Genomic DNA, 26,012 nt, shown 5'->3' with positions numbered 1-26,012 from the left:
ATATGGTTTCTCCCCTGTGTGAGCCCATTGATGTATATTGAGGTGTCCACTCTGACTGAAGCTCTTTCCACACTCCATACATTTATATGGTTTCTCTCCTGTGTAAATCTGTTGATGTCTTCTGAGGGTTGCAATGAAACTGAATTGATTTCCGCATTCCATGCATTCTTATGGTTTCTCCCCTGTGTGTGTCCACTGATGTGTTTTAAGGTCTCCATTCTGACTGAAGCTCTTTCCGCACTCAATACATTTAAATGGTTTCCCCCCTGCCTGTGTGAGTCAGTTGATGTCTTCTAAGGCCTGAATCGTAACTGAAGCTCTTTCCGCATTCCATGCATTTATATGGTTTCTCCCCTGTGTGAATCCGTTGATGTTTTTTAAGGTCTGCATTCTGACTGAAGCTCTTTCCGCACTCAATACATTTAAATGGTTTTTCCCCTGTGTGAGTCCGTTGATGCATTCTAAGGGCTCCATTTTTACTAAAGCTCTTTCCACACTCCATGCATTTAAATGGTTTCTCCCCTGTGTGAGTCCGTTGATGATTTCTAAGGTGTGCACTCTGACTGAAGCTCTTTCCACACTCCATACATTTATATGGTTTCTCCTCTGTGTGAATCCGTTGATGTCTTCTAAGGCTTCCACTATCACTAAAGCTCTTTCCGCACTCCATACATTTAAATGGTGTCTCCCCTGTGTGACTCCGTTGATGCATATTGCGGTGTCCACTTTGACTGAAGCTCTTTCCACACTCCATACATTTATATGGTTTTTCACCAGTGTGAGTTCACTGGTGTAATTTAAGGTCTGCATTCTGACTGAAGCTCTTCCCACACTCCCTGCATTCATATGGTTTCTCCCCTGTGTGAGTCTGGTGATGTTTACTGAGGTTTCCACTCTTACTGAAGCTCTTTCCACACTCCATACATTTATATGGTTTTTCACCCGTGTGAGTCCGTAGATGTGAACTTAAATGTCCACTCCGACTGAAGCTCTTTCCACACTCCATACATTTATATGGTTTCTCCCCTGTGTGAGTCCGTTGATGTGTTCTAAGGCTTCCACTATCACTAAAACTCTTTCCACACTCCATACATTTAAATGGTTTCTACCCTGTGTGAGTCCGTTGATGCATATTGCGGTGTCCACTATGACTGAAGCTCTTTCCACACTCCATACATTTATATGGTTTTTCACCAGTGTGAGTTCGCTGGTGTAATTTGAGGTCTGCATTCTGACTGAAGCTCTTTCCACACTCCATGCATTTAAATGGTTTTTCCCCTGTGTGAGTCCGCTGGTGTATATTGAGGAGTCCTCTTAGACTGAAGTTCTTCTCACACTCCCTGCATTGGAATCCTTTCTTGTCCATGTGAGTCTGCTGATGTGTTCTAAGTGTTCTACTATCAGTGAAACTTCTCCCACTCTCCATACCTTTAAATGTTTTCTCCCCTCGTGGAGTCATTGATGTGAGCTATGTGTGCTCATTCAATGAAGCACATCCCACATTTCACACATTTTAATTTCTATTCCTAATGAAACGAAAGGTGCCCCATTCCTTGGAATTCTGAATGTCTTCTCCATTACCTTCTTCAGAGTTGGAGGAAAGGAAATCCTGTTTGGGTTACAAGAAAGAGAACAAAGGGAAAGAGAACACATCAAGCGCCATTAGCCCCTTCTCTTATTTCAACATCTCCTACATTCTCCCATGTCCTACCCATGTTCCCAATTTTTTGGAAATGAAAAAGCAATGTCATCAAATGATAGTAATGCATCACCACCTTTCATACTCCTCAATCATCGTTAATAAAGCAGCATGATCTTGGAATACAGCCTTTTCAAATCAATTGTTTCCTCACAGGAAAGGCAGCTGCTCTCTGTCCATAAACAGGCCCTCTCTTTGTCCGGTCCATCGTTCCTTTGGATATTCCCCATCCTCTGCATCATAATCCTCCATCCACCTCTAGATGTTTATGGATCACCTGCACAGTCCCATTGGCCACAGGAGGTCCATGTGGACTATTATGTGAGACCCTGGTCTACATCTTTTCCAGGGACTGTGGTCTGGGTCAGTCAGAGAATTAGTGACAAGGTTTGGTGTTGGGATCAGCTGAATGGGTGCTCAGGGAAGCTCCTGTTCTTAGAGATGGACCTCCCTCTACATGCCTCGCATTGCAGTGAGAGAGCAGGAGAAGCAGAAGGAAAGAAGATGGCAAATGGGAATCCCAATGGTTCTTTATAATGATGATGTGCTGCCTGATCTCAAGCCCCTCTTCTGACACAAGATTACCCTAATCTGGCACTGACAAAGCTGGATATTCAAGGCAAAGGGATAACTGTACTTATCCCTTCATCCTTGAATATGTAGTGTTGATTTATTGATGGCCTGATGTTGTGATATTTCCAGAGACATGAATTTATTCCTTATCTGTCTCAAATATCTGGGTACCTTTGGTGGGGGTCATGTCATGCACCTTATGGGGTAATTTATCCACCATTAGTCCCCATCCTGCACTCAGCTCTCACCTGTGGCTTCCAGAAGCTGTCAGCATGCAACAAGGGCCACAATCCTAGAAATCGCTTCAACCGGCCGGCAAAACCAGGTGAGGATTGTTGATGGGTCTCAAATCCTTGGTGTATTAGGGAATTCTGCTGCAGGTGAAGGCAGGCCCTGGTGGATGGAGAGGAGGAGAAAAACAGTGAATCCCACAGTCCAGAAGACAGATTCCACCCCTGCTGCAGAGGAAAGTGAAGGGCCGATGGCATCGTCAACCGGGGAAGGAAGCCCATCGAGAAGGAAAACTCTGCTCCTAAACTTTCACTACCTCTTGAGCTATGTTCAGGGGAAGAAAAGGCTATGGAGGAAAACCTACACAAATCCAGAGTGGAGTCTCTAAGATGGTTGGATGGTGTCCTTCGCATCTTCTTCATTCAACTCCTGAAGCCAAGCTGGTGCCAAACATACTGCTCTGCTTTCCTTGGGACCATATAAGCCAGGCTCATCTCGCTTTAGTGGCCGAGGGAGCCAGCGTACGGCTTCCAGGTCATCTTGCCAGCATGACTGAGCCGCTTCTGGCGAACAAGAGCAGGGCATGGAAACGCCGTTTACCTTCCTGCTGGAGAGGTACCTATTTATCTACTTGCACTTTGATGTGCTTTTGAACTGCTAGGTGGGCAGGAGCAGGGACCGAACAGCGGGAGCTCACCGCATCACGAGGATTTGAACCGCTGACCTTCTGATTGGCAAGTCCTAGGCTCTGTGGTTTAACCCACAGCACCACCCGCATCCCATATTTACATCATACGGCACTGTAAAAGTATTCAAAATATTTGTTTTTCGAAGAAAATACCACAATGTATCCGGTGGCTCCTTGAAAGCTAAAGAAAGTATTGTGGCGGAAGCTTTTGGGGGTGCAGGACCAGGAAAGCTCCTGCCACCATGATCCTTCCAATGGGGATTCAGTCCTCATCATGGGACTTGAACTGCCCTGGCTGATTATCTCCAATGGGATAGATATTGAGAGGAAAGCTGTTTCCTGGTTCTGCTGGATCTCTTAGCGGCTTTGGAGACCTTTGGCCATGGTGTCCTTCTGGAGCTCTAGGGGAGCTGTGGGCCCTGTTATGCAGTGGTTCCCCTCCTTCCTCCTGGGCCATGTCCAGAGAGTGGTGTTCAGACCCCTGGGTGCTTACTTGTGGGGTGCCCCAGGGCTCCATTCTCCCCCATGTTTTTTACTATCTATATGCAGCCACTGGGAGAGATCATCAGGGGGTTTGGGCTGGGTATTCACCAGTATGTGAATGATGCCCAGTTCTTCCTCTCTTTTAAATTGGAACTGTTGAAGATGGTGAATGCCATGTGTGGCTGTCTGGAGGTGGTTGGAGGATGGATGGCGGGTAACACATTGAGGCTGAATCCTGACAAGACAGAAATACTGTCCCTGGGGGAGGATGGGGGCATTCCTTGTCCTGATGGGATAACTCTGCCCCTGAAGGACCAGGTGTGCAACCTAGGGGTCATTTTGGACTCCCAGCTGTCCATGGAGGCACAGATCAATTCTGTGTCCAGGGCAGCTGTCTGGCAGCTCCATCTGGTACACAGGATGAGACCCAACTAGCCTGCAGACTGTCTGGCCAGAGTGGTGCATGCTCTGGTTATCTCCTGCTTGGAGTACTGCCAGCTGCTCTACATGGGGCTACCTTTGAAGGTGACTCTGAAACTGCAACTAATCCAGAATGGGGGAGCTAGACTAGTTACTGGGAGCAGCCACTGAGACCACATAACACTATTTCTAAAGTATATTCCCTGGCTCCCAGCGCATTTCCGAGCACAATTCAAATGGTTGGTGCTGACTTTTAAAGTGTCTGTGGGATGTGAAACACAAGAGCAGTCAAGTACAACATCCCTAGAGTGGAAATAAAAGGGGATGTCTGGACCAGCCAGTCGGAACTTCCGATTTCTCCTAGGCTGGGACAGACTTCTTCTGCATGGGACTAGAGGTGGGTGCGACCTCACCTGCCCAGGTAACAAAAGAGCAGGACTGGTCAGCCACTCTCTCTCTGACTACATTCGTCAAAGAAGCAACATCTGCTTAGCCTAAGATGCTTTCTTGGGCTGTCTCCTTATGGGATAGTTTCCAGGTGTATGTAACTTTTGTAACCTAAGTCTGCCTTCTGGGATCCATTTGTGAACAGAATGTGTGAGTAAACTCTTTTTATACTTTTATAGAAGACTGTGTCGTGTCTTATCTTTTTATGAGGGACTAAAGGGGAAATTACCAAGGAAACTTATTTTAGAGGCTTTAGCGAGCCTGAGCAAACGCATCCGCTGTAAGTTTAAAAGGGGGAATGTTACTCTGCTAAATTGTACAATTTGTTAACACAAGTTGGAAAGGATATAATCATACAATATATCCTCTCCTGCATCCCTGAACATTCCCAGTGTCATGGTTGCTTTTTTCAGGCATAGAAAAGTACGGATGTAATGTATAGCGATAATTCCTAACCTATTGGTTCAAGAAGGTTCTGGTAGTTTTACTCTGTATGATTCAAAGCTGGTGTTTTCTCTAGATCATGGGGAGGCAAACTAAGGCCTGGGGGTATAAATACGATGATGATGATGATGATCTTGTGGGGTTTTTTTTTAGTTATTTTGGAGCTCGTACTGCTATATCAGCTCATAAAATGTTATGGGTGGAGAAAATCACAGGGTTGCCATAAACTATAATCCCACCCAGGAAATCTCATTCACATACAGTCTGTAAATTTGGGGAGGTCACACACCTCACCTGTGCTAATACTGGAAGTCTCTGGCCTCCACAGACACACCCTGTGTGTAGAGCCTCCAGCCACAGGCACTGTCTATCATGAAAATGGGTCCTTTGACTGGGAAGATTCATACAGTCACTGTCATCAGATGATGAAGGATCGTATCTCAGCTTGTCAGCCACTCTGACATTGCCTTCAAAGAATAGGGGGAACAGAAATGCTTTTGAGGTGCAACTTCTGTATCAATCCTGAGAGCCATTCCATGGACCCCTGTTTCTGAGGACAGGTGTACATTATCCTCATACATAGTGGAAAAGATAATAAAGATGGAAGCCTGAGACAGAGGAAAAGGTTTCTGGCTGCTTCCTGGGTGGGAAAAGGTTTCTGGCTGCTTCCCCTCCCCCCTTCCTCTCAGGATTTCCTCTCCTCTCCAGGGGACCAGTGGCTGGACTGGGCAGAATCACTGCGTCTGCACAGGGCAGGGGCTTATAGGGGCTCATGGGTGGGAAGAGGATGGAGCTTTCTGGAAGGGGTGGGAGGATTGGACCCCCCAGTTTCCAGGGATCCCTCTGGTCACCTTGAAGGGATGGCCGATTCTTGGGTGGGAGGGAGAAGCCAAGGCAGCCCCTCCGGAGATCCCCAGCGGGCGCCACCATGGAGAAGTCTCCCCAAAGACTGGTTTCCTATCTCTCCCTCCCCCAATGCTGCCCTTCCCTGCCCCAGGGATGCTCCCCTCCCCACTTCCTCGACTCCTTCCCTCTGTCCCAGAGTCTCCCCTGCACCCAGAGGCCCCGCACCCCTTGGCGCGGCTCACCCCTCGTCCTGCGACCCCCATTTCTCCGTCCAGAAGGGCCCCCAAGACGAGCAGGGGAGGGACGGGGGTCTCTATCCAGGCGTCCCTCACTCCCATTAACCCTTTCATGGCCCACCTCTCTCCGCGCGGAACCCACAGCGCCCTAGGGATGCCTGCGCGGGGGAAACGGGGCGAGGGCGCTTCGCTGGGATCCCCTGGGCGGGTGGTGCATGGCCGCCCCTGCCAAGGCACCCAAGGGGCCAAGGAAAGCCCCCTTCGCAGCACGCGCGCAGGGATCCAGGCCCCACGGAAGGCGCTTGGGGGAGCTGGCGGGGGTCTCTGAATCCTTTTCTCCCGTCTCCCCTGATACGGAACGGGGGGGGGGCAATGTCTTCTTCACTACAATATATTTGCTCAATTTCTCTAGGACTCCATCACCCCTCCCCTGTCCTCCATAATCTCTCAAGTAATACTGTCAAAATCCTGTTACAATGTATCCACTCTGTTTCTGCTTTTGCTCTCTAGTACAGAGTGGCTTAGAAATCACTGAAATCTTCAAAAATTGATATAAAATCAGCCGTGGTTCTGATCTGCTCGTTCTCGGTGCCATTCAACTCAGTTCCCCTTGGACTCCATGATGCTGTCCCTACTTCCATAATCCCCAAAGCGGCAGGTCACGTACGCAGGAACTTCTTAATCCTGTCAGATAGTTTTGCAAATCCTTCCTTCGGGCAATACTAGGTGACAGACGATGTATATTCCTGGCCCATTGTCTTGCCACCACCGGTACTCAATAAATGTGTATCTATGTATATTTCCCGCTCCGCATATCCCCCCTCCCTCATCCGAAAATGCTAATTAATGTAATCCCACCTTTTCATAATGTATTCATGACGTGTAAAGTATATTCATGATGTAACTTGTGAAACCCAACCTTCCCATAATGTATTCGTGACGTTTCATGCACTGTATTCTGGGACATGGAGGGAAATCTCAAAAGTTCATGCCACCCCTTTCTCGCTGTTCAATCTCGCCTTGAACCTGTTGCGCAATAAACTTGGATCTTCTGCAGTTTGCTCCTGCGTCCGGCTGAGCTCATTTTCTTCCGCAGGGACCCACGGACTTAGTCCGATGAGCTGGGTGGCAGAGTAACCCCGCACCCAGAATTTTTCCGTAACAGTTGGCGCCCAACGTGGGGCTTGTGGTTCTCCCAAGCTGCTGACTGGGGGCCCCGAAATCTTCAGCCGGCTCCAGGCCATTTTGCCTGGGAAGATCCTTTTGGACCCCCAGCCATCTTCTGGGCGGTAATCGAAAGCCCTAGGAGTTCAGCCGGGGAGCAAAAGAGGGATCCAGCCGGCTTATTCATCGATCCCGGGATCATCATAGAAGACGCGTGAGTATAAGGAAAAAGGAAAATCCAGTGCACTGGTGGGAAGGGGGTGGAATCTCCTGGCAACTGAATCTCTGCCCTCCTCCCTATCGCTCCTTCTTACCTTTCTCTTGGTCCGGTTAACGAGAGAGACCGTGGACCACTGCTCAGCCCGAAAAGGGGGGGGCTCTGAGCTCTATCTCTTTCTCTGAACCCCCCAGCCAGCCGCACCAATTGGGAGTCCGAAAGTAAGACGGAGAGAGCCGACTTGAAAGATAGCCGACTCTCCGCAACGGACATCCCAGTTGAAAGCAAGGGGTTGGGGCTCTCTTTCCGAACTTCTCTAGCGCCCGGCAAGGGGGCGGGAAGTGGTCTTGCTTTCTATCCCAATCCCAGCCGCACTGGTCGGTGCCACGTAACCGTGCGTGAGCCCGCTTCCAAAAGCAAGGGGGATTTTCGACCCGAAATTCTATCCAGGGACCACCTGATCTGGCACTGCATGGCGCGGGCGTCCAGTAGGGCCCCTTTTCCTGAGATGTGACGATAGGTAGGAGGTTGCCAGGAGGGATAGCCCATGAGGAATTGGGCAGGACCGGCAGAGTGGAAAGAGACCCCAGGTTATAGGAAATAAGGAAATAAGGAAATAGGAAATGGAACGCAAGGAACCGGATAGCTAGAGCTCTCTAAAACCCACTAAGGAAGTTGCCAGGCAACTAGAAGCCCCTTCTCCTCTTTACTATACGTCCCTGTACTAAGCGTACCAAACCCCTAGACATACCAATCCTAATCAACCCCTCTTTTTTCCCCTTCTCTATCCCAGACACCCCCCCCCAAAAAAAAAAGGAAAAAGCAAAAAAGCAACAACAGCAACGCATGCATCTATAAAGGGGTACCCAGTCAACCAAGCGTTGTGAGCCCTGCCAGTCTGATTACCTGGTGGTGTGTTTGAAGAGGCAAGGAGGCTCATAAAACCATGTGGGACCTTCCTACTAATTTCACTTAATGAAGCCAAAGGTAGTGGCCCATCTCCTTGCAATAACCAACTAAAGGATGAGAATATATATGTTTACATGTTGTCTGTTATGTGTGTTGTCTGTTAATACATATATGAGAATATGTATGTTTACATGTTGTCCGTTATGTGTGTTGTCTGTTCCTTCTGTCTCTGGCAGACTGCCTTTCTTAAGTGTGCATAGTTTAAACTGCAAGCTTGCTTCAAAATTTAAATCTAAGGAAGTCATGCTGGATCTTAGCAGTCCTAAATAAGAGAAAATGAGAATGAAGTGTGCAAATGTTTACCCCACCTCTTGCTTTGCCCCAACTTTTGAGATTGCGAGTCTACAGTCTTATTTTGGAAGGTGCTGATAACCTAATGTTTCTGCTGCAAAAGCCTAGTTGAGCCAACTGCTCTCAAGCTAAAATGCAGTGTATGTATTTCATTAAGCATATGCCTATGAAAGTATGGTGTTCCTTCTAAGAAAATATCTGAGTCCAGTTTTAACTTTGATTTGGTTGGACAGAAGAGTTATTGTAAGGCTCCTGATATCAGTCTCTATAAGACTTCCTGGCCTCTTTTCTTAGAAAATGCCCCCCCCCCCCCGTTTCATTCTGTCTCTTTCAGGGTTTTTTTTTTTTCCCTCCTTCTCCTTCTTATTCTGTGCCAGGTAAATTTACTCCTGAGTAAGCTTCCTTTAAAGGAAACTGCAAGGGGGGGCATAGATTAGGCTTACTATTGCTCTGCAAGTTCAACAAAATTGTCAAATCTCTGGCTGTTGTAATTATTTGTGAGTGGTTATATCAATTGAATTAACTTTGCTTTATAAAAGATCCTCTCCCTATCTTAGGAAAATGTTAACTTCAATCTTCCTTTAAAGATAATTTCTATAGTGTGTGTTTCTGGTAGTACAAATCTTGCTATGAACCCTGTATTTTAGGGTTGGACTAGATGACCCCAGGTCCCTTTCAACTTTCCCAATTTGTGGCTGATGAGTTGAAATTCAGCCCAGGTTGGCTCTTTGTTTTTTAAAAGGTGTGATGAGAGGTGAAAGCCATGATGTTTGAAGCAGAACTGGTGATATCAAGCATTTAAGTGATTACAGTGTTTATCATTTTGTCTATTATTTACAAAAATCAGACTTAAAAGTCTACTCAAAGTTTAAGCACATACAAATGGATAATCAAGTAGAATTAGCCTTGACCAATCCATTTGTCTGCAAATGGTAAGGCCGAAATGACTGAGAATGTTTAAAAAAAAAAAAAAATTCCTATGAATTCTAACTCTCTGGCCATTTTTACTCATAAATAAGAGAGCGGTTGATTGTTCCGCGAATGGCCAGAGGGATATTAGCCCTTTCCTGTACATAAAGGAAGCAGTCTCGTTTGCTTGGGCCGAAATCGCTAGCTTTGGTAAATACTTAAATTGCTGAGTTTCTCTTTTTTGTTTAAAATCAAACCCTGTTTTCAAAATCTACTCCATACCCTTCCCTTCCCTTCCCTTATTCAAATGTTAATTTAGCCAAAGGATGCAACATTTTCAATAGTACAAAAGGTTTGCTGAGACATGAACTCTGCACATGCACAGAGGCTAGATCAGCTAAAGAAGAGAGAGAGAGGACGGGGGGGGGGACTGTAAGGAGGGAGAGGAGGTTTCTTCCAAATGTAAAAGAAAAGTCAGAACCATTGAGGGAAATCACCCTTAATCTGTCTTTGCCCCAGGGGCTACTTAAGACAAAAGGCTACAAAAAAAAAACAACAAAAAACAAAAAAACTAGCCCATCAAAAGCCAAGAGCTTTCCAGGTTCCAAATCTTAACATGCAAAATTCTTTTCACAGGTAAATATCAAAGCATTCCCCCCTGATTGGGAATTTTAGGAACAGCATTTCCTGACAGGCTTTTCACATGAAATAATTTTCCCTTTTAACAGGATATGTGAACCCCGATAACAAAGTGTTTGTCCCTTTTCCTCCCACAGCAACTTTCTTTCTGTTCTGTGAAACAAGTCTGAATCCCTGCTGTATTAGTGACCTCTATCTCTTTGTGCCTTTGACATTTTTTTTAAGTTACAAATAATCTGTTTTCATTTATTTAATCAGTTTCTCCATGATGTCTATGAAGTTAATCGAAGCACAACCAAACATTGTTTGTGGAATGGTACTTGTTTACCTTTGGCCTGAGCATTTCTTACTAATTCTGTCATTTTGGCTAGTGCAAGGTACCTGCACAACTTTAAATTGCCATTCATTTTATTGGTATTAACTCATTTCCCAGTATTCCGCTATTAACATTACAGCTGATGTCACATCAAGAAACACTTTTATTTTCATTTGGGATGTTAGAATGCCAAAACAGATTACTTCAGGTTACTTATTAATTGTGTGTCTTAGCATTTATTTATTTTTGGTTCCTCATAGCTCATTTTTGTGTGTTTGTGTTTTACTTTGGGGGACATGTTCATCACATGTTGAAAGTCAGTCTCACGAAGTTCTTTTATTGAATAGCACATGGTGAATTTTAAGTTTTCCTCATTGTTTTTCCATTTTTTCCAGTCCAGTAGTAATATGTGTGGTTTTGATAATATCTTTGTACTATTTAATAATAGTTATTTTCTGAATCTGATGTCTTTGTGTCAAGTCCATTTTCATCTAACTGGTAATCTAATTTTTTGCTTTCTTTTTTATTTTTTAACCTTTGTATTTTTTACAGTTCTCTTTCTATACATGTGGAGTAATTTTTTATTTTATAATATGAAAAGAACAACAACAACAAAAATTAAGTGAAGGAAAGCAAACAAACTTAGCAGATAATCACAGTAATTATATGGAAATGTGATAATGAATAAAATGTTTAATCCACTAAGATTGTTATTATTTGCAGCTTCCCATGGAAACTGGAGGACATCCCTTTTACCTTTTGCCCTTTCCTTGTCTAACTGTGTTTTTAAGTCACCCCAAAACCCTGCCCCCTTACAGGATATCACTTCTACAGATGTGCAATGATGAAAAGCAGCAACAACCCCTCAACTCAGTACTTCGCCATCGCAAGACCAGCAACAACAGACAACAGAGACTGCTGGGGGAGTGGGCCTGACAAAGGGGGGTGGAGTTGACTTACAAGGACATCTTTTCACTTGAACCTCAAGCCTCTGCTCCAAGATTCAAAGGATACATACGTAAAAGATCACAATGGTGTCAAGATATGCAACAGATATTTAATTATTTTGTTTTGTATTATGTGTTATTATGTAAGAATGTTGAAATGTGTCTGACAGTGTGATTTCCACAAAGGGGGGCAATTTATTGTGTGTAACTGTTTTTATGTTTAATGTCTTATTCCTTACACACCAGTGGAGAATTCTCATGCATTTTATACTTTCTAATAGCTCACACTATTGTGTAGTCCAATGTTTAGATAACCACAATTCGTTGTCCCACCTGGCACTATGCCAACCTTCCCTAAGGAGAAGCTTCTAAGAAACATGAAGGTGGATATGCTTTGGTTTAGCAGGAATGATTCCTTATAGACTTAAATTGACTTATTTGGACAACTGCCCTTGTTAAGAATGGTTTTCTTTTAACAGATTGGTTTGAAGAGTTGAGAACCATGGGGCAAGAAAAATTCAAATTGGACTCAGTTTGAATTGGGCACGTGTATCCAGGCTGCAATTAGCCTTTTGGTCCTTTAAGTGCAAGTGAGCAACCCCCATGCGTGCAAAACCACAGCCTATAATACAATCCCATAGCTAAAGGCCAAGGCGAAGACATCTCCCTCAGAGATGCCCAAACCTGTGCCAGCTATGGTGAATGCCAGGCGACATGGTTAAATGAAAGCCCTGAGGGGATTCAACAGACAGGATGTGTTGCTGTAGCACTATGTCAGTGTGAGACCACAAAAGAGCTAGCTTGACACCTGAGAAACACACAAAAATGGCGAAGGACAAAACACCAACTGCATTTTTCAGTCAATTACACCTTCCTGTTAGGTGCAAAGCATAAAACACTATTGAGAATGCCACAAGTAATTTAGCAACAAAATACAAGAGATGTTCTTTATATAATACCCTATATGCAGCTACCTGCACTGATATACTTGCAAATGACCGTAAGAGGCATGGCTTTCAAGTCCCTTTCAGGTTTGCATAAAGCCACACATCCCATTCACCGAGATTTAGGGTGCGGAGAAAAGATTTGCAAGTTCTTACAGAACTTTAATGCAAATCTATCTCCGAATGGGGGACTGATACGGAACGGGGGGGGGGGCAATGTCTTCTTCACTACAATATATTTGCTCAATTTCTCTAGGACTCCATCACCCCTCCCCTGTCCTCCATAATCTCTCAAGTAATACTGTCAAAATCCTGTTACAATGTATCCACTCTGTTTCTGCTTTTGCTCTCTAGTACAGAGTGGCTTAGAAATCACTGAAATCTTCAAAAATTGATATAAAATCAGCCGTGGTTCTGATCTGCTCGTTCTCGGTGCCATTCAACTCAGTTCCCCTTGGACTCCATGATGCTGTCCCTACTTCCATAATCCCCAAAGCGGCAGGTCACGTACGCAGGAACTTCTTAATCCTGTCAGATAGTTTTGCAAATCCTTCCTTCGGGCAATACTAGGTGACAGACGATGTATATTCCTGGCCCATTGTCTTGCCACCACCGGTACTCAATAAATGTGTATCTATGTATATTTCCCGCTCCGCATATCCCCCCTCCCTCATCCGAAAATGCTAATTAATGTAATCCCACCTTTTCATAATGTATTCATGACGTGTAAAGTATATTCATGATGTAACTTGTGAAACCCAACCTTCCCATAATGTATTCGTGACGTTTCATGCACTGTATTCTGGGACATGGAGGGAAATCTCAAAAGTTCATGCCACCCCTTTCTCGCTGTTCAATCTCGCCTTGAACCTGTTGCGCAATAAACTTGGATCTTCTGCAGTTTGCTCCTGCGTCCGGCTGAGCTCATTTTCTTCCGCAGGGACCCACGGACTTAGTCCGATGAGCTGGGTGGCAGAGTAACCCCGCACCCAGAATTTTTCCGTAACACCCCTTACCCCTCCCCCGCGACCCCTTTACCTCTTTGTCCTCGCTCCCGATTCTCCTTTTCTTTCCCGCAACACCCAGGGGGGGGATTTACCTGCCGCCCCTCCGCCCCTTTCCTGAAGCGCCCCCCCCCCCAGCTAGGCGCAGAGCAGCAATCCGGCGCAGAAGCTCCACTTGCGGGAGAAGCAGGCAGTTCGGGAGGGGGGGCTCTCTCCGCTCATTCCGGAAACAGAAGCCGGATTGCGGGGAGGAGGAGCAGAAGGAAGAGGTGCGACATACGGGGGGGGGGGGGGTTGAGGATTGTGGGGGCGGGGTGAGAGGAGGATGTACCGGGAAGGGAGGGATAGGGGGGGAGGAGAGGAAGGTTTCCCCCCTCCCTTCTTCGTTCAGGGGATCAGGAGAGCGCGGGAGGGGCTGATCCTGGCAATCCAGCTGCAAAGTGGGGTCCCCCCCTACAATGTTTACATTGCAAAATCCTTCCCTCCCCCCGCCCCCCACGCCATGATCTTAGATCCATTCCATGTTTTTGGTATTGTTGCACATTGAGCAGCGGGTTGGACTCTGTGACTCCTGTGTTACGGAAAAAAATAGGGGTTGGGCTTTTGCACACACACACACACACACAGAGAGAGAGAGAGAGAGAGAGAGAGAGAGAGAGACCCGACACAATTCCTCCCTCAGAGGTGGCACAATGAGGCCAGGAAGAAAGCAAGGCAGCTGTTGATCTGTTTGCGCGCAGAGCCCCCCCCCCCCCATGGAAGGAGTGAAGCAGCCCAGAACTAAAGCGCGTTGCTGGAAAGGGCGGATATCTTGACTCCAGAATCCATCACCGCAGACCCGTTTCATTCAGGCCTAGAGATCTGCTCTTTGGACCAGTCTGCTTGGATCATGGGAATCACCAATGGATCACATGGATCATCAATGGATCATCCATGATGTCATACCCATCTCACGGAGGGGAGGGGGCTCAGGATGAATCTCCTGCCACGTGACTGGGGGAGTCTGGGGGCTGACGGGGGTCAGACAGGGCTGCTGTTTTGCTCTCCTTACTATTTCAGCTCAGGTTTTACTGAAATGGGTGGATTCATTGAGGAAACGGGGCTACGTTGAAAAGAGGCCAATGTGTGTACTTTGTTACCACCCAGTGAGTTGTGTTGCAAAGGCCATTTGCAGAAAGGCTCCAATTGTGTCACCTGCGGCTACATGCCGGAGTTTTGGTGTTTTGTGGAAATGTGTCTGCATTTATAATGCATTTATAATGGCATGACATTAAATCCCATAAGATCCACAAGCACCAAAACCATAAGCCCACATAGGAGTCCAAAAGCACAGAACAAAGCAGCCCTTAATCCCTGCCGAAAGGACGCTCAGTTGTGGATATGCATGGAAGCGAAAGGAAAGTCCAATGCAGAAAGTGAAGAGGAATTAAAGAACCTTTTAATGAGGGTGAAAGAGGAGAGCGCAAAATATGGTCTGAAGCTCAACATCAAAAAAACGAAGATCATGGCCACTGGGCCCATCACCTCCTGGCAAATAGATGGGGAAGAAATGGAGGCAGTGAGAGATTTTACTTTCTTGGGCTCCATGATCACTGCAGATGGTGACAGCAGTTACGAAATTAAGAGACGCCTGCTCCTTGGGAGAAAGGCGATGGCAAACCTAGACAACATCTTAAAAAGCAGAGACATCACCTTGCCAACAAAGGTCCGTATAGTAAAAGCCATGGTTTTCCCAGTAGTGATGTATGGAAGTGAGAGCTGGACCATAAAGAAGGTTGATCGCCGAAGAATTGATGCTTTTGAATTATGGTGCTGGAGGAGACTCTTGAGAGTCCCATGGACTGCAAGAAGATCAAACCTCTCCATTCTGAAGGAAATCAGCCCTGAGTGCTCACTGGAAGGACAGATCGTGAAGCTGAGGCTCCAATACTTTGGCCACCTCATGAGAAGAGAGGACTCCCTGGAAAAGACCCTGATGTTGGGAAAGATGGAGGGCACAAGGAGAAGGGGACGACAGAGAATGAGATGGTTGGATGGTGTTCTTGAAGCTACTAGCATGAGTTTGATCAAACTGCGGGAGGCAGTGGAGGACAGAAGTGCCTGGCGTGCTCTGGTCCATGGGGTCACGAAGAGTCGGACACGACTAAACGACTAAACAACAACAACAATCCCTGCCTTGCTAGCTGTCAAAAGCTGGGTGTCTAACAACAACAACATGTTTTTTTGTACCCCACCCATCAGACTGGATTGCTCCAGCCAAAAGAAGAGAAGAAAACATAACCCAACATAAATCATTAAAAGCTTCCCGATACGGAGCTGCTTTCAGGTGTCAATGGAGGCCGTATAATGGTTTATCTCCTTGACATCTGGTGGGAGAGCGTTCCACAGGGCAGTCACGACAACGCAGAAGGCCCCCTGTAACCTCACTTCTCGCACTGAGGGACCTGCCACTGCCAGAAGACCCTCGGAGCTGGACCTCAGTGTCCGGGCTGAGCGATGGACGTGGAGACGCTCCTTCCCTTCTACTGGGCTGAGACCATTTGGGGCTTTCAAGGTCAGCGCCAGCACTTTGAATGGTGGTCGGAAACCGGGAGCCAGTGAAGCTTTCTTAGGACCCGTGTTCAAGGGACAGCTGTTAGGGGGCCTTTCAGCTGCTGTCCAAAACTGAATGTATCCATTGCCGGAAGTAATCCATAAGCCTCTCCCCCTCCGCCTTCTCGGGATGCCATTGGTGCGCGATGCTCCGGCTCTCGAGAGAGGGAGAGGCGTGAGTTGGGTGCGCTCGGCTTGCCAAGGGTTAAACGGAAACGAGCTGGATTCCTAGACAGGAAAGTAAGACGGGGGGGGAGCGGGGGTCCCAGCGCTGCAAGGCGAGAGGGGGGCAAGTCAGGGCGCGGAGGGTCGCAGGAGGGCGGCAGCTCGGCTCTTCCTTTCCATGGATGCGCTGCTGGCCCCTTGGATCCAGGAGTGGGAAAATACATGCAAATAAACCCCATTCAGATGTATGGTTGTTGTTTAGTCGTTTAGTCGTGTCCAACTCTTCGTGACCCCCTGGAACAGAGCACGCCAGGCACTTCTGTCTTCCACTGCCTTATCTCCTCCTGGCACCTGAGTATTATTGGCCATACCTAGGAGTCCCTTAGGAGTCCTAAGGGACGGGGGTGGCACTGTGGGTTAAACCACTGAGCCTAGGACTTGCTGATTAGAAGGTTGGTGGTTCGAAGCCCCGCGATGGGGTGACCTCCCATCCCTCCCGTTGCTCGGTCCCTGCTCCGCTCCCATCGCTCCCGTTGCTCGGTCCCTGCTCCTGCCAACCTAGCAGTTCGAAAGCATGTCCAAGTGCAAGTAGATAAATAGGTACCGCTCCAGCGGGAAAGTGAAGGGTGTTTCCGTGTGCTGCTATGGTTCGCCAGAAGCAGCTTAGTAGTCAGAAGCTACTTTGATACGGCAGACTGCAGAAGAAGCCAAGGAAAAGGCAGTTGTTGTGGAACGTAAAATTACACAATTGGAAAAAGAGAGTGTACCAGTCCTACAGAGGCAACTTGAGGATCATAGGTTGACGCTTTCTATGATTGAGCTTAAGGAAAAACAGACGAATTTGAGGATCAGAGCTCTACCTGAATTGGAGAAGAGTAGTTTAATAGATTTTCTCACGCAGGAGCTTGTGGATTTCTGGGACCTGGATTTGGAGCAGGAGTGCTTTGAAATTGTGAGAGCCTTTAGACTAGGAAGAGGAGGGAAGAAAGAGAAGAATAGAATAAGAGACTGTTTGATTACGCTCCGAGCTAAAGAAGAGAGAGATAAAATTTTGGGCTGGCATTACCTGAAGCCTCTGGAAGTATTACAGTCAAGAGTGAAAATTTTTAAAGACATCCCGAAATATCTTTTGGATCTTAGGTCAAATTACAGTGACTTGGTTGCCCTGCTGAGAAAGAACAAAATCAACTTTAGGTGGGAATTTCCCCAAGGTCTATCCTTCAGTTTCAAAGGAGGGAAAATAAAAATAAGATCAGTAGAAGATAATGTTAAATTTTTTAATAACTACGAAGAAGACCTGCAGAAGGAGCTTGGAAAAGAGTCAAGAGCATCGGACAGAAGATCACCAGACAGAGGACTTGAACAAAAAGCATTGGACAAAAGATCACCAAAAAGAGGAATATTGGACATAGCAAAACTATGTTTTGGACTGGACAACTCAGAGAATGTGATACCAACACCACCAACAGAAGAAAAGCAAGCAGTGGGTGCAGTTGGAGGAAAATCAGAGTAATTACATCATGGCATTGCAAATATTAAGTTGGAATGTTAATGAACTCCCCCGAAAAAAGGCGCAGAGTCTTTCATTTATTGAAAAAGGAACAATTGGACTTGATTTGTCTACAAGAAACACATGTGATAAGGCTACACAGGAAGATATTGAGTAATAAAAGACTGGGCCTTGGATTTGTTTCATCAGATAAAGTTAAAAAAAGAGGAGTTGTCCTATATGCAAAGCAGAGCCTATCACCGAAATTTATATTTAAAGATGATCAAGGAAGATTTATTGCAATTGAAATCCAATCACAAGGAGAGAAATTTTTGATAGTAGGCATTTATGCACCAAATGAAGGAAAAGCGGAATTTTTTAAGAAGCTGCATGAGACTTTGATGGACTATTTGGATTACAATATGATTTTGATGGGAGACATGAATGGAGTGGTGTCTATAAATATGGACAAGGCACAGAGACAGGTACTTACCAAAGATGGTAGACTACCAAAAACCTTTTTTGACATGACTGAAAATATGGATTTAGTTGACATCTAGAGAATGAAGAACCCTCTAGGAAGAGAGGGAACTTTCTTCGCGGAGGCTAAAATGACATGGACAAGAATTGACCAAATTTGGGTAACTAGAGGACTAGTTCCGAGGACTAGCAAAGTGGAAATTTGCCCCAAAACTTGTTCTGATCATAATGCTGTGAAGATGGAAATGAAATTGACGCCAATTGGTTCCTTCAGATGGAGGATGAATGATGCTTTGTTTAGGAATGAAGAAGTGACCAAGAAGGCCCAAAAAACCTTGAGAGATTATTTTGAGACAAATATGAATACTACAGTGGAAAAAAGAGTGATTTGGGACGCAAGTAAAGCGGTTATGAGAGGATTTCTGATACAACAAAATGCAATTAAGAAGAGAACTCAAAATGAAAAAAAAAGATAAAATTCTGGAGAAAATAAAGGAAGGAGAGAAGAAACTGAGAGCAAAACCAAAGTCACAGGAGATCCTGAAAGAGATAAAGCTATATCAAGTACCATATATGAAAATGATGAATCAGGAAATAGAATGGAAAATTAAACAAATGAGACAAAAAACATTTGAATCAGCTAACAAGTGTGGAAAACTGTTGGCTTGGCAATTGAAAAAAAAGACAAAAACTTAATACCATTACGAATTTGGAAGTGGAAGGAAAGAATATAGTGAATCCAGTGGAGATCAGAAAGTGCTTCCAGAGGTACTTTAAACAACTATACACACAGGAGAAGCAGAAAGAAATCGACATTGATCGATTTTTGAAAGTAAATGGATTAGAGAAAATCTCTCAGGAAAACAAGTTAATGCTGAATTATAAAATAACGGATCAGGAAGTGGAAGGCGCCATACAGAATATGCAACTGGGTAAATCTCCAGGACCGGATGGTTTGACTTCAAGATACTACAGATCTCTGAAAGAATGGTTAATACAACCACTGAAGGAAGTCTGTAATGAAATTTTGGAAGGGAAAAAGGCACCAGAGTCGTGGAAGGAAGCTAACATTACACTTATACCGAAAACAGAGATTGAAAAGACACAATTTAAGAACTACCGCCCCATATCACTGCTGAATGTGGATTACAAAATTTTTGCAGACATTTTGGCTAAGAGATTAAAAAAGGTGCTTGTAGAAGAAATCCATAAAGATCAAGCGGGCTTTCTTCCGGGCAGACATTTGTCTGACAATACAAGGAACATAATTAATATTTTAGAAAAATTACAAGTGAATATTAATACTAAAGCAGTTTTGATATTTGTGGACGTGGAGATTATTAAATAATATTACTTGGAGTTTTATGAAGAAGAACTTACAGGGGGTAGGGGTAGGTCAAGGTTTTGAAAATGGTATAGGTGCAATTTATTCAGAACAAAAGGCAAAATTAATTGTGAACAATGTAGTGACAGAAGAATTTAAGATTGAGAAAGGAACACAACAAGGTTGCCCAATCTCTCCCATTACTTTTTATATCGGTCCTGGAGGTTTTGCTAAATATGATTAGAAAGGACCAATTGGTTAAAGGTATACAAGTGGGGGCTAAACAGTACAAACTGAAAGCTTTTGCTGATGATTTGGTATTGACTTTACATGAGCCAGAACCTAGTACTAAAAGGGTATTGGAATTGATTCAAGAATTTGGTCAGGTAGCAGGTTTTAAGTTGAACAAGATGAAAACGAAGGTCTTAGAGAAAAATCTAACTGTGATTGAGACAAGTTTCAGAAGGAGACAGGATTAACATTGGTTAAGAAAGTGAAATACCTAGGGGTTAATATGACCGCCAAGAATGTGAATTTATTTAAAGACAATTATGAAAAATGTTGGATGGAAGTGAAAAAGGAAATATGGTCAAATTTGAAGCTATCATTGTTAGGCCGAATCGCAGTGATAAAAATGAATGTATTGCTAAGGATGCTCTTTTTGTTTCAAACATTGCAAATTCTAGACAAAATGGACTGTTTCAAGAGGTGGCAGAGAGATATTTCTAGATTTGTCTGGCAGGGCAAGAAACCTTGAATAAAATTGAAGATATTAACTGATGCTAAAGAAAGAGGTGGATTTGCCCTGCCAGACCTTAAACTTTATTATGAATCAGCGGCTTTTTGCTGGCTGAGAGAATGGCTGCTTCTTGAAAACACTGATGTGCTGGATCTGGAAGGTTTTAACTCATGGAACTTTGAAGTGTCAGGCATAGCCCTATTGGCTTTAGCCCAAACGTAGCAGAGTTTTCCTGCACAGCGAGGAAGCTAGTTGTGGCGGTAATGACTAGTCAGCTAGACTCAGAATAACTATTTACAGGATTTATTAAAAGGAAAAATAAAACCAGCAGAGTTTCTGCATACAAATCAAAGCAAAATAAATCCTCTCTTTCTCTCTCTCTCTCATAACCATACACAGCACTTCTAACTCCTAACACACCTAACATCACACTGTGCTAGCAATCCTAGATAACAGAGTTGAGTGCTGGTCGTTAACCAATCAGAGTAAGTAGTTTCTAGGTCAAGCAGACCTTGGCTTTCTGCCAAGAGTAAATTGACACTGCCTTGAGTTAATTGTGTGAAGCCAGAATCTGCAAGTTTCCCATGAGAATCAATTAACAGAAACTGAACATTAACAATGTATTTTGTTGGCATGCATATTTGTGGTACGACAAGGTTAAAGCACACAAAGCGTTTAAAAACCATATTGTTAGAAAAGCACTGTTTAATGTTTGGATGAGATACAAGGATCTGTTAGAAAATAAAACCCCAAGATGGTTGTCACCAATGGAAGCGAAGGCTCAGAAAAAACTCAATATGGAGGCCAAATGGCCGAAATATTGGGAAATTTTGGAACAAGATGGAGACAGAATAAAATTGCAGAGTTTTGAAAAATTAAAAAATAGTGTGCGAGACCGGCTCCATTACTATCAAGTAATGGAGGCATATAATATGGATAAAAAACTTGGCTTCCAGGTGGAAAAATCAAAATTGGAAATAGAATTGTTAGACCCAAAAACTAAGCATTTGTCAAGAATGTATAACTTGCTGTTGAAATGGAATACTCAGGAGGAAACGGTGAAATCTGCTAAATGGGCACAAGATGTTGGACATAACATTATGATGGCTGACTGGGAACAGTTATGGACCACAGGTATGAAGTTTACGGGCATGTAATGCCTTAAGAGAGAATTTAATGAAAATGATTTATAGGTGGTACATGACACCAGTCAAGCTTGCAAAAATTTACCATTTGCCCGATAATAAATGTTGGAAATGTAATGAAACCGAAGGTACATTCTTTCACCTTTGGTGGACATGCCCAAGGATTAAGATATTCTGGGAGATGATCTATAATGAAATGAAAAAGGTATTTAAATATACCTTCTTGAAGAAACCAGAGGCCTTTCTCCTGGGCAGGGTCGGCCAATTGGTGCCTAAGAAGGATAGAACTTTCTTTATGTATGCCACAACAGCAGCAAGAATACTTATCGCGAAGTATTGGAAGACACAAGATCTACCCACCCGGGAAGAGTGGCAGTTGAAGTTGATGGACTATATGGAACTGGCGGAAATGACTGGCAGAATCTGAGACCAGGGAGAAGAATCTGAGACCAGGGAGAAGAATCTGAGACCGGTGGAAGAAGATTGGAAGAAATTCAAAGACTACCTACAGAAATATTGTAAAATTAAGGAATGTTAGAAAGATGTTGGAATGAAGTTATATGGTTTTAGCAGAAAGGCTATAAAGAATTAAGTACAATAAATTGTAAAGGGATTAAAGGGAAATCAAGGTTAGAACCTGTTAAGATAAATTATAGGGCAAAGAATTGAGGAAGATGGAAAGGATCTGCTGAAACAACTAATTGAAGTGGGTTACAAAAAAGAGAGGTGCGAGGAAGTCGCTGAAACAAGTCAAGGAAAGATAACAACATTGAAAATATTGAATGTGTTTTTAATTGTTTTTCTTTTTGATCTGTTATATTTATGTAATGTTTTTGATTTTGTTTTGTATTGTATTGTTTTGTTGTGTTTGATTCTTTTCTTTTCTTTCTTTTTGTAATTTTCAAACCCTTAATAAATATCATTAAAAAAAGAAGAAGAAGAAGCGGCTTAGTCATGCTGGCCACATGACCTGGAAGCTGTACACCGGCTCCCTCGGCCAATGAAGCAAGATGAGCGCCGCAACCCCAGAGTCGCCCGCAACTGGACCTAATGGTCAGGGGTGCCTTTACCTTTAATAGGAGTTTTTATAGCCTTTGGAGGTACAGTGGTACCTCGGGTTAAGAACTTAATTCGTTCCGGAGGTCCGTTCTTAACCTGAAACTGTTCTTAACCTGAAGCACCACTTTAGCTAATGGAGCCTCCTGCTGCCACCGCGCCGGCGGAGCACGATTTCTGTTCTCATCCTGAAGCAAAGTTATTAACCTGAGGTACTATTTCTGGGTTAGTGGAGTCTGTAACCTGAGGTGTCTGTAACCTGAAGCGTCTGTAACCTGAAGCGTATGTAACCCGAGGTACCAGTGTATACATTTGGTGCTGTGACTCAGATAAATTGAGGCTTTATTTGAACCCACCCAGCTGTGGGTGCCTCAACTGAGGGAGCAGTGCCCCCCCCAGCTCTCTGTGTGTCACAGTCAAGGGGGGCTGCTCTGTGTGTTTTGCTCGCAGTGAAATTGCACATTTTTTTTGGGGGGGAGAGCTTTCTTTTGTGTGTGTTTTGCATTGATGCTTTTGTCTCCAGCTCAGCCAGGGGAGCTGGGCTGGGGGGCCATCTCTCTCTCTCTCTCTCTCTCTCTCTCTCTCTCTCTCTCTCTCTGTTTGTGGACCCCCCCTCCCCGGCAGCAGTGGACTGCCAGCTGTGGGTGCCTCAACCAGGCAACAGCCGGCTCCCAGCTCTGTGAATGTCCATGTATTGTCTCAAGCTCGGCCAAGAGGGTTGTGAGGAGGGGGGGAGTTTTCTCACTTTGTGTTTTGCTTGAAGGCTCCTCTCCGGCTGAGGGCTGGGGCTGCAGAGATCAGGCTCTCTCCCCCCTTGGCACAACTGCGAGTTCTCTGCCCAGGACTGGCGGGCTGTGCAGCCGAGGGGGGCGTTTACTTATGAGTCTTTTCTTTCTATAGGCTTTCTCACTGTCAGCCCTGCTGGCCACCAGTCTTTTCAAAAGGCTTTCCCCCCACCTTTTACTTGATCTGCAACATGTCAGAAGGGCAGGGAGTCCCCCTTGTGTAACAACTTAAGCAGGAGGGCATAATGGGGGGGGTCACACTCACAGGAGGAATGGACTCCATTACAAGGCATGGTGAATAATTCTGGCACATTCAAGCACAAATATGGCGGAGCAATGAACCTCAAACGACTAAGAACTCCCTGCCGCCCCCCCCCCCCCCGGCTCATGGAACCTGGAGCAAACCAACCAGGTCTTTTGAAGCGTGACCAAAAACCCTGGATGTTCGGAGCAGTTTGCATAGGCAGACTCCTGGGTAGCGGTCCTGAGAGAGAGCCCTACATAAGTTGAAAGGACAGTATTGCACCTCGCTGAGGATGCAGTGGGCACTGAAGGAGGCAGAAGTAATCAAACCCCAGAAGAAAGAGCACTTTTCCAGAGGAGAGGTGAAAAAGAACTAACTGACCTGGCCCCCAACGGCTCCCATATCAGCCTTTAATTGGCCAGACCTAGGAGTTTTGATAGCCTTTGGGGGCATACAAGACCCGGACTCCGAGCCTTCTTCCCTTGGGGGTCCCCCAGTTGGTGCCTCCCCCCCTTTCACCCAGCCAGTCCATGACAGCAACAGCAGCAACAACAACAGTAAAATCAGTACGATAATAATATGCACACTGGTCCACTGGCAGGAAGAATAATAACTTCTGGGACTATGGAAAAGTACTATCTTCCCCAAACCCCAGAATAAGCAGGAGCTCTGAGGTTGCCCTATGGGGTTCGTGAGGGAAGATGGCCCCCCCAGGAGACTTCCCTGGTACCTGCAGCCCCTCCTTCCCCCTCTTGCAATAAGGATTGGGGGGAAATCTCCCATTAAATTACAGTATTTTAAGTTTTCTGCAGAACACGTAGGAGGCAGGAAGAAGTTCTGGTGAAGTAGCAGTGTTTGGAGATCACGCAGTGGGGTGGTGAGAGAGTTTGGTGCAAAAACCAGTCACACACAGATGCACCCGTCTTGCATGCTTAAGTACAGCAAATCCAGGGAATGAGCAGAGTATCGGCAGGGTAGGGGCCACGTGCAGAGCAAGTCCCACACTGAGGTCAAAAACACACACAGAGGCAGTAGGACTTCTTCAGTAATAGTTTACTGAGCTTTCAAAGCATACAGTTCTCACTGGGTCCCCAGTGAGGCACAAAATTTAGCTCCTGAGAGCAAACGCAGTTTCAGCAGTAAAAAAAAATACAGCACACAGGATATCCAAGTCAGGCACACAAACCGGCAGAAGGGAGCAAGGGAGGAAAGAGGCTGGAAGGACACAGGGCAATGGATGTGTGTCTTTCGCTTCCTGTCGTCTGGGAGGGAAGTCAGCAACTCGGCATCTGCAGGGGCTTCACGAAGAAAAGCTTTCTGCCGGCTGCTTCCAGGCAAATGGGCATCCCAGAAACACACACTGTGATCTGTGGGGTGTTGCCATATCCATTGTTTTTTGAAGGTCATCATGACTAAATATGACATAATAGGCATCACTGAAACCTGGTGGGATAAGTCCCACGATTGGAATGTAATAATGGGGGGATACAATCTATTTCAGAGAAACAGACCAGACAAGAAAGGAGGAGGAGTGGCGTTATATGTCAGGGATGTGTATACCTGTGAAGAGATCCAAGATTTAGAACCTCAAAGCCAAAGTGAGAGCATTTGGGTCAAAATTAAGGGAGAGAAGAATAACAGTGACCTCATTGTGGGAGTTTACTATAGATCCCCAAGCCAAACGGAGGACATAGATGATGCCTTCCTGGAACAGATGGCCAAGCATGCAAAAGGAAGGGAGATAGTAGTAATGGGGGACTTCAATTACCCAGATATTTGTTGGATGTCAAACTCAGCCAAGAGCATAAGGTCAAACAGATTCCTCACTGGCTTTGCAGACAACTTCATTGTCCAGAAAGTGGGAGAAGCAACAAGAGGAACAGCCATTTTAGATCTGGTCCTAACCAATGTTGATGACCTGGTTAGTGGGGTAGAAGTGGAAGGATCATTAGGCGCGAGTGATCATGCTCTTCTGAAGTTTACTATACAGCGGAAAGGAGCAGCCAAGCATACTAGGACTCAATTTCTTGACTTTAAGAAAGCCGACTTCATAAAACTTAGGGAAGTGCTGGGTAGTCCTTTACTAAAAGGAAAGGGAGTTCATGATGGCTGGGAGTTTGTTAAGAGGGAGATAGTAAAAGCACAACGTCAGGCAATACCAATGAGACGGAAACATGGAAGGTGCCTAAAGAAGCCAGGGTGGCTATCTAAAGAACTTTTAACTGAGTTAAGATTAAAAAAGGATGTGTACAAAAAAAGGAAAAGGGGGGAAACCACCAAAGAGGAATTCAAACAAATAGCCAGCACGTGTAGACACAAAGTCAGAAAAGCTAAAGCACAGAATGAACTCAGGCTTGACAGAGAGGTTAAAAGCAACAAAAAAGGCTTTTCTGGGTATGTTCGTAGCAAAAGGAAGAACAAAGAAACAGTGGGGTCACTCAGAGGAGAAGATGGTGAAATGCAAACAGGGGAGACAGAAACGGCTGAACTCCTCAATGCCTTCTTTGCCTCCGTCTTCTCCGATAA

General features: G+C 45.1%; 3 protein-coding genes across 5 annotated transcripts in view; 1 reads left to right on the top strand and 2 right to left on the bottom strand.

The window, feature by feature from the left end:
* LOC309541273 (uncharacterized protein) overlaps positions 1-26,012 on the bottom strand; it is a 109,364-nt gene that overhangs the window by 14,534 nt on the left and 68,818 nt on the right. The window lies entirely within an intron of this gene.
* LOC309541261 (uncharacterized protein) overlaps positions 1-26,012 on the bottom strand; it is a 51,382-nt gene that overhangs the window by 14,534 nt on the left and 10,836 nt on the right. The window contains exon 1 of one of the 3 annotated variants that reach the window (XM_082238909.1): positions 13,502-13,597. The exons of 1 other annotated variant lie outside the window; for it this stretch is intronic. The gene's annotated coding sequence lies outside the window, so the exon portion shown is untranslated. Of the gene's footprint in view, positions 1-5,279; positions 5,306-13,501; positions 13,598-26,012 lie in introns of those variants that run through there. One more of the 3 variants, XM_082238910.1, reaches the window with a different exon arrangement.
* LOC309542458 (uncharacterized protein) overlaps positions 13,705-26,012 on the top strand; it is a gene marked incomplete at its 3' end in the record, with an annotated part of 32,204 nt that continues 19,896 nt past the window's right edge. The window contains exon 1 of the mRNA XM_082241257.1: positions 13,705-13,736. The remainder of the gene's footprint in view (positions 13,737-26,012) is intronic.

The sequence above is a fragment of the Podarcis vaucheri genome, assembly GCF_965113315.1.
Source record: "Podarcis vaucheri genome assembly, chromosome: 10".
Classification (NCBI taxonomy): Eukaryota; Metazoa; Chordata; class Lepidosauria; order Squamata; family Lacertidae; genus Podarcis; species Podarcis vaucheri.
This window is presented reverse-complemented; position numbering and strand designations above follow the sequence as displayed.